This window comes from Cornus florida, unplaced genomic scaffold, assembly GCF_030987335.1.
Source record: "Cornus florida cultivar Cherokee Brave unplaced genomic scaffold, ASM3098733v1 CherokeeBrave_3.0.0_Hap2_Chr01, whole genome shotgun sequence".
Taxonomy (NCBI): domain Eukaryota; kingdom Viridiplantae; phylum Streptophyta; class Magnoliopsida; order Cornales; family Cornaceae; genus Cornus; species Cornus florida.
In genome coordinates this window covers 77,342,533-77,359,375 of record NW_026775571.1, presented here as the reverse complement: position 1 = coordinate 77,359,375, position 16,843 = coordinate 77,342,533, and the positions used below count along the sequence as shown (strand labels likewise).

The 16,843-nt window shown below is 36.7% G+C and overlaps 1 pseudogene; it reads left to right on the top strand.

The window, feature by feature from the left end:
* LOC132275418 (uncharacterized) overlaps positions 1 to 15,015 on the top strand; it is a 66,135-nt pseudogene extending 51,120 nt beyond the window's left edge.
* Positions 15,016 to 16,843: the final 1,828 nt, after the last annotated feature.

Below are 16,843 nucleotides of genomic sequence, written 5' to 3'. Positions count from 1 at the left end.
CTCGCTTTTTTATTGCTTTTGTAACTTTTATTTTTATTATTTTTAATTTTTTTTTTAATTATTATTTTTTTTTTTTTGAATCATGTTCAATTATTAACCTAGATTTTGGGCCCTCCACCTTTCGGCACGAGAAGTTTAGTGCTTGATGAGGCTAGAATCCCAGCTACTTAGTGAAAAGGGGTTGTTATCCACCTTTATCAAGAATGAAAACTTTCAATGCACTACTAGCGTAATTGGGATATAACCAATTCAATAATCAACAAAGCATGTACCCCACAAATGAATGCTAGTGTGCGTCGGTGCTAGTGTAGAATTCTAAAGTGATCTCAAAACAATCACAAAATCAGGATGATGTGGACCACAAGTGCAAGCAAGATATCAATCTTTTGAAAAATTTACTCCTAAATGGCATCCATAAGGCATACAAGGAGTATTGGACTCTCAAGTCAAGCAATTTTTAAATTTTAAGCAATATAGTCCTCAAAATATCAAAATCATCGCTAATATGGACCAATCATATAAAATCTCTCAAATACACAAGTCATGCTCAAAATTTTGAATTTAAAAGCAAACACTATAACATACACCATTAATCCCAAACTTAAACGGCACAATGTCCTCAATGTGCAAAGAGAACAAAAGGAAAGAGTATACCGGTGCAATTAAGGCAAAGAATGGCTGGGACTGAAGTATCCATAGTGGGCGGCATGGCCCCCCCAAACTTGGGATTAACTGTGGTCCTGAAATTTGGCACTCAGATAAATTCATCAGATAACAAAGGGGATAACCGGTGCACAGTTGACATGCAAGTATAAATGAAATAAACAGTGAGAGAGGTACAAGGGTGGTGCTAAAAATTGTGTAGCATTCTCTCTCACTGTAGTCACTGTGATGCACCTGATGGAGTCAAACAGATAAATATAAGAACATAACACATGACATCCATAACAAAAGCATATATAAAGAAAATAGAGTACTAGAGTACATCAAAAGAGCAAAGTCGACATATCCGGCTGCAAATAATATACAGTGACAAAAATGAAGTATAGATCACAGAGGTGTAGTATTAAAAGATAGAAAAAATTGAAAATCTCAGGTGGACAAGGTAGGACGGGTAGGGCGAGCTCCGCGGATATCGTGAGATAAGTCTCGGAGTGCAGTTATGACATTCGTGTGGAATATAGCAAAATCTGCTCAGTGGGCCACAGCATCGGCTCGAATGGCAGCAGTATCAGCTCTGATAGCAACCACTGCATCCTTAAGAGCCTGAAGACGCTCTCCAAAGCCGGGGGTCTGACTAGGAGCCTCAGGTACGGATGAATCAGAAAAAAGATCCTGAGTCTGCTCCTTATCGTGTACTGGCGACCTAGCTGGAGAGTGCTGCTCTGCGTCATCTGTAGGTTGCTATAAATCAATATCCATACGCTCGACAACCAGATCAACTGGTGCATCATCCGTTGCCAGGTCTGCTGCTGCTACTGGCTCCTCAGCCTCTAAATCGTCTAAATCTAAGTCCTCTGCCGCCTGAGCTGTAGCCTCCTGTAATCGGGTAATAATAGCATTATAGCTCTTGTCCCAGTCTTTCTTCAAGAAGTGACAGGAACCTCTCTCAGGGTGCTCCTGATGATGGAAAGGATAGCGCTAATCAATTAGTATCTGGGTGATGAGGTGTCCAAATGGGAGAGACTTAGCTCTTCTGGGCTTCTCTTTGCTGATATACTCATCGAAGAGTTTCCTCATCACACTCCAAATGAGCACTGGAATAGATACCCAGTGGCCTGTATAAAATGCGTAGAGGGCTGTCAAATAGTCTCCTCACCGCTGAATCTTATGCCCGGCCATATATATGTTCCAAAAGAGAACGGAATCAAATAACCATAGGTCATCTGGAAGATAAGTACGTATGGTGAAAGTCTTCCCATCGGTATGGTGACCTGTCAAGAAAACTGCAATGTCGGCATAAGAAGGCCTGTATAGCCTCGGATATAACTCCTGTAGCTCCGGAGGGCATCGGTGTGGACAATGGCATGATCTAGCTAGCGTGTCCACAGTAACAGTAATCTGATGGCCATCTATGGTAGTGACCAGCTCTGCCGTGGTACGCAGGGATGGTTGGAGGTTCTGGAAGAACATCCATACTAGCCGCGGGTATACTGGCTCAGTAACTGGGGTAAGAATAGCTGCAAGGCCCCTCTGGATAATATCATCATAAGCTGATCGGGTCAACATAGATTTGGAAAAGAAATCTGTCTCGAAAACTAACTCATAGTCCACTGTCATATGTGCATATCTAGGGGCGGGCTTATCAAGCTCTCTAGCTGGCTGAGGTGGCTGGTGTGGTGGAGATGGTAATGGTGAATGCTCAACCACAGCCTCATCCTGTGATGGAATGGAGATGGTGTAAACGCAGGCTGAGCCTCAGAAGTAGATGGAATATGATTAGCCTCAGCCTCATAAGAAGGTGACTGAGGTGGAGTAGGCTCTAATGGCTCCTCCTGTGCAAGGTCTTGTGCATAAGAAGGACCGGCCTCGGTATCGAAAGTGTGCCTGCCCCGGCGGTGATAGTGACCACGGGCTACAGTCTTACGCTTAGGCATGGCCTGAAAAATAATTTAAAAACTTGCAAGGGGAGTCAATGCCAGAATAAAAAATTGAAGACACAAAATAAAAACATGCATGTCAAATAAGATAAACAAAACATATATGACATGAATCTATACAAGTGATAAGAGGTGAACATGCTAAGAAATATGAGTATGAAATGCATCCAATGTGGAATATCATAGGCATTGGGTATGAATGAGATAACATGGACACAAGATAAGATACATGGAATGTGTGTATGAAATCTGTGAAGTTCAATCGATCACAAAAAATTGTGAGATCGATCTGTCAAGATCGATCTGAGAAATAAGTTCAATCGATCAAACTGTGCGATGTGAAAATCGAAAGGTCACAGATCTATGACGTGGATGGCACGAGGCCTTCACGAACAGGTCGTGGGCCCATCAACACAACATACAATCAATCCTACTCACTTTACAAAGCCCATACTCCCACAAATCGAATAAAAACATAAAATATATACACATATATACAAATCTATATACACATATACATAACATGCTTCAAGCTTCATCAATGGTGGATTTCATCAACAATATATCATGGATCTAGCATGTAAAGTACGAATACATAAAATAGAAGCTTAGATCACAAAGTGGATTTCGGATCTCACTTAAAATATGAGAGAAGTGGAGATGAGATGCGAAGGGGTGAAATCCGAGAAGAGAGAATCGAAGCTCATTGGATCTCACCGGAGAAGATGATGAAGATAGGTGCACAATGGTGACAGGAATAAGGGACTGAGGGTTTGGAGGGTTGGATCGATCTAATGAATCGATCTTGAGACCCTCAAGTTCTATTTTTAAAAACTTTTCTCGTTCAGTTCAATCGATCGAACTGTGATGATCTCTCTTCAAAGTATTTTTGGAATTTTTCAATTTTTTTTTTTTTTAAATTAAAAACTAAAATTAAAAATTAAAATTGATAAATAGAAAATATTTTTGGATTTTTGAAAAATAAGAATAAAAATAAAATAATCTTTTTGGATTTTTAAAATAAATAAAGTAAAATCTTTTTTTTTTTTAATTAAAAATATTTCTTAAAAATATTTTTGGATTTTTGAAAAATAAGAATAAAAATAAAATAATCTTTTTGGATTTTTAAAATAAATAAAGTAAAATCTTTTTTTTTTCTTAAAAATATTTTTGAATTTTTTAAAATTAAAAAGTCAAACAAATGTCAAAATAGAGAATTGAAGAACAGAGATCGATCTGAACAAAATGTTCAATTGATCAGATAGAGAACAAAAATATGCAGGTTTTTGGTTCAAAAATTTGGCTAAGTGTTGGAACTCAAGATCAATCGAACTTTGAAGTTGGATCGATCTAAGGTCTTCTAATCGATCTGAGAATAAGTTCGAACGATGGGACAGAGAGGTGATTTGGATTCAGGTTGATGCAGGTCGAAAATTTTTCTAAGTGTTGGATGCAGATAGAAGTTCGATCGATCGAACTCTCATTTGAGATTGATCGAACTTATGCAAAATGCTCAATCACAACATAAAAGCTCATGCAATCCTAACCACAGTTCCTAGCAATGCATATGAACCAAAAACAAGTATCTAGACTTCGCAAGAAATGAAATTTAAGATAGAAATGAGGGAGGAATAGGGTTTTGATACCCTACAAATACTTTCGCTAGTCTTTAACGTCTCTAGCAAGACATTGGGCTCTTTTAGCCCGGATCAAAGATCTTGTAATGCATCCCCTCCTTGTTGGGGTGATAGATGCTTTGAACTCCACCCAACAAATGGTTCTTTGAAGAACTTGTTGAATTTAGCTCAAAAGAAACTTTTGATCCCTTGTCAATGCAATCACAATCTTTAGGCTTCCATGCCCTTTCAAAGCAAGAATTTGAAACAACACTTTGAGAATGCAAGGTTGAAGATGATCCCTTTGAAGTTTTGGTCTTACACTAAAGCTCACTTCCTTGACATTGAATATTATGACATTTATCTACAACATTAACCTCTCCTTCATATTTGTCAAATGAGTTGGGTGTGGGGTTGAAGATATTCAACTTCACCTTCATGTGACCAAATGAGATTTTCATTATCCCCGTCCTACAATTGATGTTGGCATTAACGGTTGCCAAGAAAGGACGGCCAAGGATAACGGGAATTTGGCTTTTAGGATTGGGGACTGGTTCCATGTCAATGACAATGAAATCGACGGGGAAGAAAAATTTATCAATTTAAATCAATATATCCTCAATGATACCCCTAGGCTTCTTAATGGATCGGTCGGCAAGTTGTAAAACTACCGACATCGATTTCAATTCACCTAGGCCCAATTTGACATAAACCGAGTATGGAAGAAGGGTAACACTTGCTCCTAAGTCAAGAAGCGCCCGATTAATGATATAATCACCAATGATGCATGATGTGGTAGGTGAATCGGGGTCCTTAAACTTTGGTAAAGTGTTATGTTGCAAAATTGAGCTCACTTGCTCGGTCAAAACCACTTTTCTTAGTGCTTGGCTCTTGTTCTTCCGTTTTTGGGTGCACAAATCTTTCAAGAATTTGGCATAAGCCGGAATTTGCTTGATTGCATCCAAAAGTGGAAGATTGACTTTCACTTGCCTAAACATTTCCATGATTTCGTTGGTTTTTGCCTTTTGCTTGTCTTTTGAAATTGATCCTTTTAAGGCATCCGGAAATGGAGCTTTTGGCTCAAACATTTTTTCAGCATTTTCTTTTGAAAACTCTTCAACACAAGAATTTTTCAAATCACTTTGTTTCAAATCATTTTTCAACAAAACCTTTTCAAATTCATTTTTTGGCAAATCTTTCTTCAAATTATTTTCAAAATCATTTTTCAAATCACATTTTGAAGCTTTCTCATTCACAAGTTCATGTATATGCAATAAAGGAGGAATGGGATGTGAAACGGGATGGGTGACAACTTGAGGTTGTACCGGTTCACTCTCTTCATTGGACATTTCAACTTGATTGTCTACAACCCTACCACTCCGTAAGGTAGTCACCGCATTAACATGCTCAATGGTGTGGCCTTCCGATGAGGAATGGGTTTCCACAACACATTGTTACTTAGGTGGGGCATTCATAGGCATCTTTCCCTTCTCTGTTGCATTAAAAGTGCTTGCTATTTGCCCTACTTGGGTTTCTAGCTTCGCAATAGATTGAGAGTGGGAATAAAGCAATTGTGTGTTTGCCTCCAAAGTGCCCAAAACATTCAAAACTTTTTCTTCAAAGGCGGGACTTCTAGCATTTCCTTGGGAATAAGATTGGTTGGGAAAATGAGAGTTAGCAAATTGATTCCCTTATGATTGATAAGGTCTATAACCTTGGGATCCTTGGTTTTGAAGTGGAGGTGGAATATACTTCCCTTAAAAACCGCCTTGGGAAGGGTTTGAGCCCTCTCCTTGGTTTTTCCAAGAGAAGTTCGGATGATTTCTCCAACTTGGATTATAATGAATACCATAAGGATTGTTCCCTTGGTTCACAAAAGCTGCATTGACTTGTTTATTAGGTTCATTTTGCACTTGTCCGTGAGAACAATGAGAAGTAGAATGAAGAACACTAGAACAAGTCATACATATTTCATTTGATGCACGATGAAAATGGTTAGGGAAGGAAGATACTTGGTTCGCCGAGTTTTGGTTAATCAAAAATTGATCAAACTTTTGAGATAAAGACTTCATTTCGGCGGCTATTTCATTTGAATGGTTGATTTGATGTAAGCCAACACTCTTCCTACTTTGTGAATTTCTACCATTCTTGGATGATAATGTTCTATGCAAAGAATTTTCACTCATGATCTCATAAAGACGCCACACGTTATCCTCATGCCTATCAATGTAAGAGCCACCCATGGAAGCATCAACCATGCCCTTATAATTGTCCAATAAGCTCTCAAAGAAATATTGAACTAATTGCCATTTAGGCATGTCATGATGTGGACACTTCCTAAGCAATTCATTAAAGCGTTCCTATGCCTTATGAAATGTTTCTCCATCCCCATGTATAAATTCTCTAATGGAAGTTCTCATAGCATTGGTCTTAGAAATCGGATAATACTTCTTCAAGAACTCTTGTTGCATTTCTGCCCAAGAAGTTATTGAAAAAGGCTTAAGATTGTTAAACCAATACTTTGCCTTGTCCCTTAAGGTGAATGGAAAAAGTTTGAGTCTTAAGACCTCTTCCGGCATGTCCGTTTATTTTACAGTGGAACATACTTCAAGAAACTCATCCAAATGCTTATAGGGTTCTTCACTTGGAAGTCCATGATAATTAGGAAGCATTTGAATGGTTTGTGGCTTAATTTCATAATGATGTGCTCTAAATGGTGGCAATTGAATGCATGTGGGTGCATTGTATTCATTAGGCACATAGTGATCTCTTAAAGCAAGTGGATGATTAGCAATTTGAGGTGCAACATGGGCATCTTGATTTTGATTTCCTTGAATGATAGGAGGTTGTGGAGCATACATTGGCCTTGGCATTCCAAATGGAACTTGGCCTTGTTATTGTTGTGGTTGGTGAATGAATAGACTAGGCATGTCTAATGGTACTTGAATGTTCTCATGATGCACATTTGGATGGAGGATACCTTGTTGGTCTATGTGACCAAGGTCCTCTACATGCTCTTCATTATAGCCTTCCATTGATGTAATGGATTGGGTAGAACTAGAACTTCCTCTTACCCTAGGATTTCTAACTACAGATTCAAGATGCAAATCAAGAAGGACAAGAGTTGGTCTTAGTGATCTACGACCATGCATGCACAATGTAAAACACACAAACACAATGAATAAATAAGCACTTTGACTTCACAACAATTCAATGAAACTTTCTCCACAAACACTTAACCCATACTCCTATGCTTTAACAACAATGATGCAAAGAACAATTAAGAATGCCTCCAAGTGGGCTCATAATTTATCTAAGAACTTAAAAAAAAAAAAAAAAAAAAAAAAAACCAAGCCTCCACGCTGGCCGATGATTTAACTAAGGGATTGAGTAAAGAAAGTCTCACAAAGGTCTTTTAGCACTTCAACTCCAAATTTATAGCTTAGCTTAGCAATTTTTTTAAAAATTTTTAGCATTTTTCCTTACTTGCTTAGCTCCTTTGCTTGAATGCTCCTTTGCTTGCCTCCTACCTCAATGCTCCTTGTCAATGATGAACAAACACAATAAGTAACAAAAAGAAAAATAAAAACAAAGTAAAGACACGATCAAAAGAGTACTAATTCCTAATGAGTTCCACAAATACGACGTTGCCTAATCCCCGGCAACGGCGCCAAAAACTATGGTCGTCGTCCTACCATAAGCTTAGAAAGTGTATATTAAGGCGAGGGCCAAGTTTTACATTTATAAAAGCCACTACTACCTTCACTAAAAATATAGTTAGGGTGAATAGGGATCGTCCCAAGGGATTGGAGTCGAATTTGATTGTGGAATCACAATTATGGTTAGTAGGTCAAGTGATCAAACAAATAGTTGGTTGGTTGATTAAACTAGAGAGCAAATTAAACTAAATAATTGAATGTAATAAAGAGTAAGTAAGAGAGAGAGAGATCCTGGGGTTTAAAGGTCACCACCAAACAATACTTTTCTACACCCTTAACAAGTGACTAATGTAATACCCCTAGGGGTATCACAACTAATGAGGGAAATGTGTGTTGCAATATTGATGTGTGTGCGTGCTTGGTTGATTCAATTAGCAAGGATGACCAATTAAGTATAGATTATCTAAGCAACATGTGAAAAGCACAATATATCCAACAATTAAGTATATATTGTCTAAATAGCATGTGAAAAGCACAATATATCTAGCAAGTCATTAATCCTTTCATTAAGCTCACAAGCCAAATACACCACAAGGTTAGAGATATATGCTACTTGCATTCAAAAGTATGGAACATCAAACAACAAGCATGGATTGTCCTCCCATCTAACAACTATGCTACCACTACACTATAATTAAGCTAATGATATGAAATTAAACTAATTAAGCTAAGGGATAGGCACAATCCATCAAGAAATGAGCATGAACCATCAAGAAAATTACCAGAGCATTCCATTAAGCACTATGTTTTGACAATCTCTAGATCTATGGCATTAATACACATAGACATGCATCAATAACACAAGAAATGGAGACAAACACATGAACATCTATTTTAGCATACATAGACATATAGTTAGAATGAAATGATCAATTGGAAGCATTAAACCACATAAACCATTGAATAAACAAGATCTATATATATATAAGTACCAAAACATGTATTACAACACTAATCCTTCAATAATACACAAAATCAAGATGTAGAAAGCATGCTTGGGGCTAACTCTAGCCCCAAGAAGATGTCTAGCCACTCATGGTAGTGCTTCTCCAACCCTCAAGGGCAAACTCCATGAAAGAAATCTACTCCTTAGTTGATGAAGAGCTCCCAAGCTTGTGTCTTTAGACTCCTCCTCCTTTCTTCCTCCCTAAGAATAGCCTCTATTGTGATAGATCAATCTCTAATCTCCTTTTTCAAAAAGTGTATCATATTCTATATATAGGTAGGTTAAGTGACACACAAAATGAGCTGGGGTTGTGCACAAAATATTCTCCAATGATTGGATAAGGATAGCTTTCAATGAGCTGGAAATTTAACTTTTTCGCACTGGAGGAAGTTCGATCGATCGAACCTTGGACTTGGATCGATCGAACATAGTCGAGATCTATCGAACTGAAGTTGGATCGATCCTCAATAGCGGCGCTTTTTGGATAAAAACAAATCTGAGATATTTCGAAGATATTTTTGGGAAAAGGACAAAAATGGTTGGTAGGGTGGTACAACTAAATAAGATCAATCATTTGGATAAGGACAAGGTAGTTCGATCGATAGAAGAATGATGTTGGATTGATCGAACTTTTGAGATCTCTGAAAATGTCATCATGGCTCTGATCCATCTTGAAGTGCTGAGATCGATCATGTTGAATTGATCGAACTTTGATCTGAGATCGATCGAAGATGTTGATTTCCACCTTTTTCTTCTTTTTGCTTCCACTTAGCTCCTTTTTTTGATTCATCCCAGAATTGCTTCATTTCTGCTCTTATTTGGCTAAGTTAGCTTATTTTCGGGATAAGTGCCTGAAAATGGAAATAACACGAAATCAATCTAAAATGATAAAGTAAGATAGATAAAGGTACTAGAATGCCTAAGTTTATGAGGTTTAAATACGCACTTTTCAACGCTCATCAACGGTCTTGAAAATAAAATCAATCATGGTTAGGCTTGCCTCTTTGTTATGTTCTTAAAATGCATTCAAATGATCATTCACTTTGATATTTGGTGAGACAATATCTTTCAAAGACTCAATTAAAATATCAAGAAACACCTTCTCTTCATCCCTCTTCTCTTCCTCAAACCATATCTTCACCTTCCAAGTTAGCTAAGGAGTCCATTGGAGAGTTCACTTCATTTTTCAAGCTTTCAAGGTTAAAACCACAATTTTTATATATTTTAAAAAGGCATGTCTCAAAAGGGTCTTTGGAGATAATAGAAGGAAGATTTTCTTCAACAAGTTCCTCCTCCTCATCTCCTACCTCTATAGTGGTCAACATCTCCTTACTCTCTAAAGTAGATATGGTCAGGATAAAATCATAATCAAAACAAGGAAAGTCCTCATTAATCATGTTATGCTCTATTGGATTAGCCACTAGCTAACTCACTTGCCACTTCCTCCTCTATACAAGATAGAGTGCTAAGCATTAGTTCACTTACAACTTCTTCCTCACTCTCCTCATCCTCATCTATGTAAATTGGAGTTCTTGTCATTTTTTCATTTGCCTCTTCCTCTTCCTCTTGACGAGAAAGAGTACTTTCAATTTGCTTAACTTAAGCTTCTAACTTGGCTAACTTTTGAGAATGAGAATTAATAAGTGGTGTTTGTGAAATATGCACATCAAGTAAAACTAATACTTTTTCTTCAAACCCGGGTGAGTACCTAGAAGGTGGTGGAGTTGGTTTATCATAAAATGGTGGAGAAAGGTAGTAGTCACAAGGAGGATAATGAGAATAGTCAAGTCCATAATAAGATGATGACGCTTAAAATGAATTGGATTCAATCTCATAAAGATTAAAATATGATGGAGGAGCATAAGGTGAAGGGAAGTAATTCCCCCCCAAACTTGGATCAAAGAATCCTTCCATTCACAATTCAAATCCAAATGCAACAAATTATGGCCTCCACATGGGCTGATGCTTGGACAAAAATTTAAACAATATAATGAGCCTCAATAATGGCTATCACAAGCATGTAAAGAAGTGAAACAATTAAAATACAAGAGTTTCAAGAATTTCTCACAAAGGTCCTTAAACAACTTCTAATTAATGTTAGCTTTAAGCTCCAATGATTACTTCAAGTTTTAAAGTTTGCCTTTCTTGAAGTCAAGTACCTAATTGACAAATAATAATGAGAATAAGAGAAAAGAATATATAATGGAAAATAAAATAAAAATAGAAGCAATCAAATGAACACTATTGTCTAGTCGAACTCCAACAAAACCGTTAATCCCCAGCAACGGTGCCAAAATTTGACGAGACCGCTTGTATACTCCAAAATAATGTAGTGAATGTGCGGTTCAAGAAAAGCCTTTTAAGTCAAGTTTAAATTTATAAAAACCACTATCACCACTATTACTAACGTAGCAAGAGTGAGTAGGGATCGTCCTAAGGGATTATACGTGTTGGAATTTAATTTCGACTCTAATGTATCAATTGATTGCAAAGAGAGAGATTGGTTGATTAAACTAAGATACAATAAAATTAAAATGCAAGTAAAGTAAACTAAGTTGAGATAGGGATTTAAGAGATGAGAAATGAGGTCTTAGGGTGCATTGGAATCGCCACTAAGCTCATGTAATTAACCATTTGCTTTCCATTACTGGGGAATACATTATTGCAATCTAGATGTGGCCACAAACATAAACACATTTTGCATATAAAAGTATGAATTATCTAATACAAGAGTGAATTGTCTACCTAACCAACAAGTAAACTAAGTGTAGAACAACCCACCAAGACAAAAACATAATCCATCAATTAGTTAACAAATGGGTCTAATGAGAGCACACATCAATCTAAAGAATCATAGAATTGCAATAATAATCGTGGAGTATCAAACTAAGCAAAGATTGTTTACCTACCTACAAACATGAATTAAATTATAGAACAACCCATCAAGTGTAAGTATAATCTATCAAATTAATTGACAAACCCATTCAATGAAAACCCATGCTTAGCCATCACTAAATCCTTAATTAATCACACATACACATGCAACCAATATAGAGAATCTAGTATAGAGATCAATTCCCAAATAATCACACATAAGACAACATGTAATTAAAATAGAGAATCATAAGGAAGAATTAAATCAACAATCACAAGGCTAAGCAGTAATCACAACAATATATATATATAAATCCCCAAAAATAGAAATACAAGGGTTTAGATTACACAAGATTTAGGGCTCATCTAAGCCCTAAGTGTAGATTTAGCCAATCATAGAGGAGGTGGATGTGGTTATGAAACCCTCAAGGGCAAGCTCTAAACATGGATCTATCTTCTTTTTCTTTGAAGCTCTAGAGAGAGAGAGAGAGTATGTGGATCTAGAGATGGGTTCTTGAGATGTGCCTCCACTTCCCTCTTTCTTCTAACCCTAATATCTAAATTTCTAGAGAGAGAAACTAAAGAAAATATAGAAATTACAATGTAAAAAATATGAATCTCTCAACAAAGATGGTTCAATCCCTCATATATATAAGGCTTTAAGAGCCCAAAAATGTGAGAACTCGGCCTTATGATCTCCTCTTTGAAGCACAGTTCGAGTTGGGTCAAAATGAGCTTCAGATCTGCTTTTTAATAACTTTCGCGAACAATTTGATCGATCTCACTTTTCTTCGATCGATCTGGGTTCGATCGATCTCACTTTTCTATGATAGATCTCACTTAGCAGTTTTCAGCATTAGCCTCCTTTTTGCTCCAAATCAGCCTCCTTTTTGCTCTAAATTTTCACCAAGACTTAGTTTGATTCCAAAAAGGCCTTAAGAAGCCATTTTTAGCTTGTTTTAACTTTATTGACCTAAAAAGGGGAATAACACGAAATTAGTCTAAAATAGAAAAATAAGATAGATAAATGTCCTAGAATGTTCAAACTTAAGAGGTTTAAATGCGCACTTTTCAGCGCTCATCAGTAGGTCCCACTCACTTTTTAAATAAAATCTTTTTATCTTTTAATTTATCACCACACACACACACACACACACACACACACAATCTACATTGTAGCCATATGAAACATATTAAATAAAATGAATGGTATGCAAATGGATGCAACCAAAACCCCCATACGTGACAATTCCGGAAGTGGATCCCACCCGGGACCGTCCGGCCCGAAAAACGAAAAATGCCGAAATGCCTAAACCTGGAGAAATGTCCCAACCAACTCTTGGACACACTCAGCACATCCCACAGTGTCCAGCACGCAAAATGAGAAAAGACGAAAATACTCTCAGAAAATTGAAAAATTCTAGAAAATAAAAAATGATGAAAAACAAAAATATTACACTTTCTCCTTCCCTTTGTATATTAAAATACTCTGGTGACTTCAAAGATACCTTGAATAAGGTCATTTTTAATAAAACTTTGTACTTGTGTCGTATGAAATTTAGTTTTTCTATTGAGTTTTGCGGTCAATCTTTCTTTTGGGGGATGTGTGTGTATTATTGCTAGCTGATTGTGATACACACGTCGGATCCCACATATATAGTATGTTAGTTGACAGATGTTGAAAGATATGATGAATTGCAGCATAAACCAATCAATGCTCTATTAAAGAAGACTTTGAAAGGAAGTGTAATGTTCCAACATAGAATAGGGCAAGACCAAAACTAACATGATGAGATGATAGTAAGTGAAAAAAAACAAAAAAGAGAAAATGTTATTTGATTTTACTGAGGTTATGGCCCCAGCTTAACTCTCGTTAGTTTCCCTATAGAATGTCTTATTCTTCGTTAGCCCAGGGAATGATTTTTTGCATTCCATCTTTACCTCTGCCTCATCGCCAGATCATGGGATAAGGGAAAATATATATATATATATATATATATGTATATATATATATATATATATATATATATATCATCCTTAAATATCTTTAAATCCGCAGCAAAAAGATAAAAATAAAAATAAAAAAAACAAACGTATATCTTTGAAACTCTGTATTCCAGTCCGTTTTTTAATTCTTTGCTCCAAGTCATGGAGAGAGCCAGCAGTTTAGCAGGAGCTTACAGGAGAACCAAATACGTTTTTCCAAGAATGAGTTCTTCAAAAGCCGACTAGTGGACTAATTCTGCTTAGAGGCAGAATAAAAGATGGAGGCAATCTTCAGAATGTTTTTTGAATGAGTACTCTAAAATCTTTTCTCATGCAAAATGATAATATTCAACGCGCTTTATTATGCAGAGTAAATTCATGACTAACACATCATTTATAAATTTGTACCGCAATCTAGAGTATTTTACAAAAGTTGTTTCTTCAAGAAGCATAATTCTTGAAGAAATTTGGCTGCTGAGATTTTTTAATTAGCCTTTCTGGCACCATGATATGTAGTATATAAAAGGCATAGAAGTGAATGCATGGTTCTCTGACTTTTTTCAGGAACAAATGTGGTAGCGGTCATATCATCTATCGTTTTTGTTGTTCTTGATTTTGGGGAACAATTTCCATTCATCGTAGCAACACACACTTTATGTTTGATTGGCAGTAACACAATTTGAATAAATTGAAATGAATGATTCAGTTTCGTGACCTCTGTCAATTTCCAATTTCAGAATTTGTCTGGACGGTATATGGTCGCATTTGCTGGACGGCAATATGCAGCAAGATCATTCCCAGTGTTAGTTGCTGACAATAGTAACACCATAACTAGTTTCACTCTTGTAAGACCACTGAGCTTGGACTACCTTACTTTTCTTCAAAAAAACCAACAAAGAAAATTTTCTGTTACACTACATATCATTGACCTTGTAATTTTTATTTATTTATTTTTTTTTTTCTGACAGGTCCTTGAATTCCAAAAGGGTACTCTACAAAACTTGTATTGGAAGAAGTTTGGGTGCAAAAAGTGCTCTGGGGAGCCTTTTATATGTTTGAACAACCAAGATTGTGCAATACGAACCTCGAAGCGTAAGAGCAATGGTGGATCTGTTGACTGCAGCTTGAGCATACAGCTCGCTTTCTCAGGAACAGACAAGAACCACAATGTGCTGAATTCATGGTACGAGGTGGAAAAGCTTCGGCAATACTCCCTCTATGCCCTGTTTTCTGATTTTCGGGTTTCTCTCCCTGGCTTTAAAAATCTTTTCTAAGCCTGTATAATAGCTATTAAAATGGACTGTGGCTGTTAAAGAAGCTATCGTATTACTTAACTCTTTATTTAATTAGGCCAGTGTGTACTTCCTTTGCAATACAACATAGCTCACTTTATCACACAAGAAAACAATGTGATTCTCTTCATGCACATGTGTGTGGTAGTGGCGAATACTGTTAGACGACAATTATGTGCTTTTAGGATTAAAATTTCGATTTGTCTGCTTTTATATTTTCCTCTCAGAACCTGAAGAAGAGGTGAGTAGGGCTTTCTGTGTCCCACATACAATGGGCAAAAACATCAGGAAAGAAGAAAAGAAAGGTGAGAATAGCAAACCAAAGAATTATATTATGAATCCCAAGGAGTTGACTCGATTGGATAAGAACTTAGCCCTCAGAAAGTATTAGGTCTAAGGTTCGAATTCTCTTGGGTGCAAATAATTAAAATGAAAAAATATGAATTATATTGTGCCTCGGAATTATGTGGAAAGGGAGGGGAAATAAAAGGAATTATGTGCGATAGAGAGAGAGATAAACTAGGAGAAGGAACTTAAATGATTTCAGTCTTCATTGTCTTTAGAAATCTGAGGCAGGGAAGTAGGTTTGAGATTAGGAAAGGAATTAAAAAGAGCTTTGGAATACACCACCTTTGCAGGGTGCTAATGCATGTGGTGAAAAAAAATATAATAATATTAATGCAGGATATGGGACATGGTGTTGTAGGATAGAAGTCCTACATTGGTTATATACCAGAAAACTAAACCCTTCGGGACATTTGATAAAATTGGAACGATTTAGCATATTTGTTTTCGCCACAGAAGTGTACTAACACAATGGATTCAAGTGCTTCTGGGAATGTTGGCCTCTAAGGAGGTCCTTTATATGCTAAATGGACTTGGATTTAAGACCAAATATGATTATTGGAAAGCTCATGCTGGCCAGTAGTTCAATATTGAATCATTTTGATAGGTCTTCTGGTTCAAAAACTGCAAGCACCTGTTTCTCTGTGTCCAATGCTGAAAGCATATGTTTCTCTCCCTCTACATATATGTATATATTTGTGCGCACGAGAGCATATATGCAACTGTGTGCACGTCTGTCTCTGCATGCTTGCTCATCCTCCCAAAATGTTGTCACTCGCAAACATGTTCATTTCCGATTTTTTTTTTTTTTTTTTTTTTTTTTTTTTTTTGTTCCATTCTCAATTTTGGATCGCATGCATAGTGAAGGAATCAGGAGACTTCAAGAAATAAAACTGGTCATGATCTGTGCAAGTGTGGTATTTTTTCATACCAACAAGTTCATGCTTAGTGTGTTTGAAAACTTACTGATTTCTCCTTTTTAATTATAAGGTGACTTGCTTAATTAACTCAATTTATTCATAAGTTAAATCTTGACAAAAAGTACGCCTATTTGCTAATGGGAATTTGAACCTTCATCTCTCACTTTGTGAGGTTGAAGATATACCACTAACTTACAAGTTACAACGGATTAGTGGAGCTACTGACAGTAGTGTACATTTGGCATTGTCAAACAGGTAGACCATTTTTTTTCCCGATAAATAAGATAATCTTATAGATCGAAATAGAATGTAGGAAGAGAGAGAGAGAGGAAGAGGAAACTTCCAAAACAAAATAAACAGAAGCCTAAAGCTAATCAAAAGATAGCTAAATGTGGTGCCTGGTAGGGGAGACACGAGGGCTAAGGAGTACTCTACATGGCGTCTGTGGGGCATGTGCAGAATTGGGTTCTAGAGTTTGCTAGGGTTGGGCGTAGAGATTGTGGAGTATTGGACGATTCTAAAAGGTTGTAGTAATGTATAGAGGA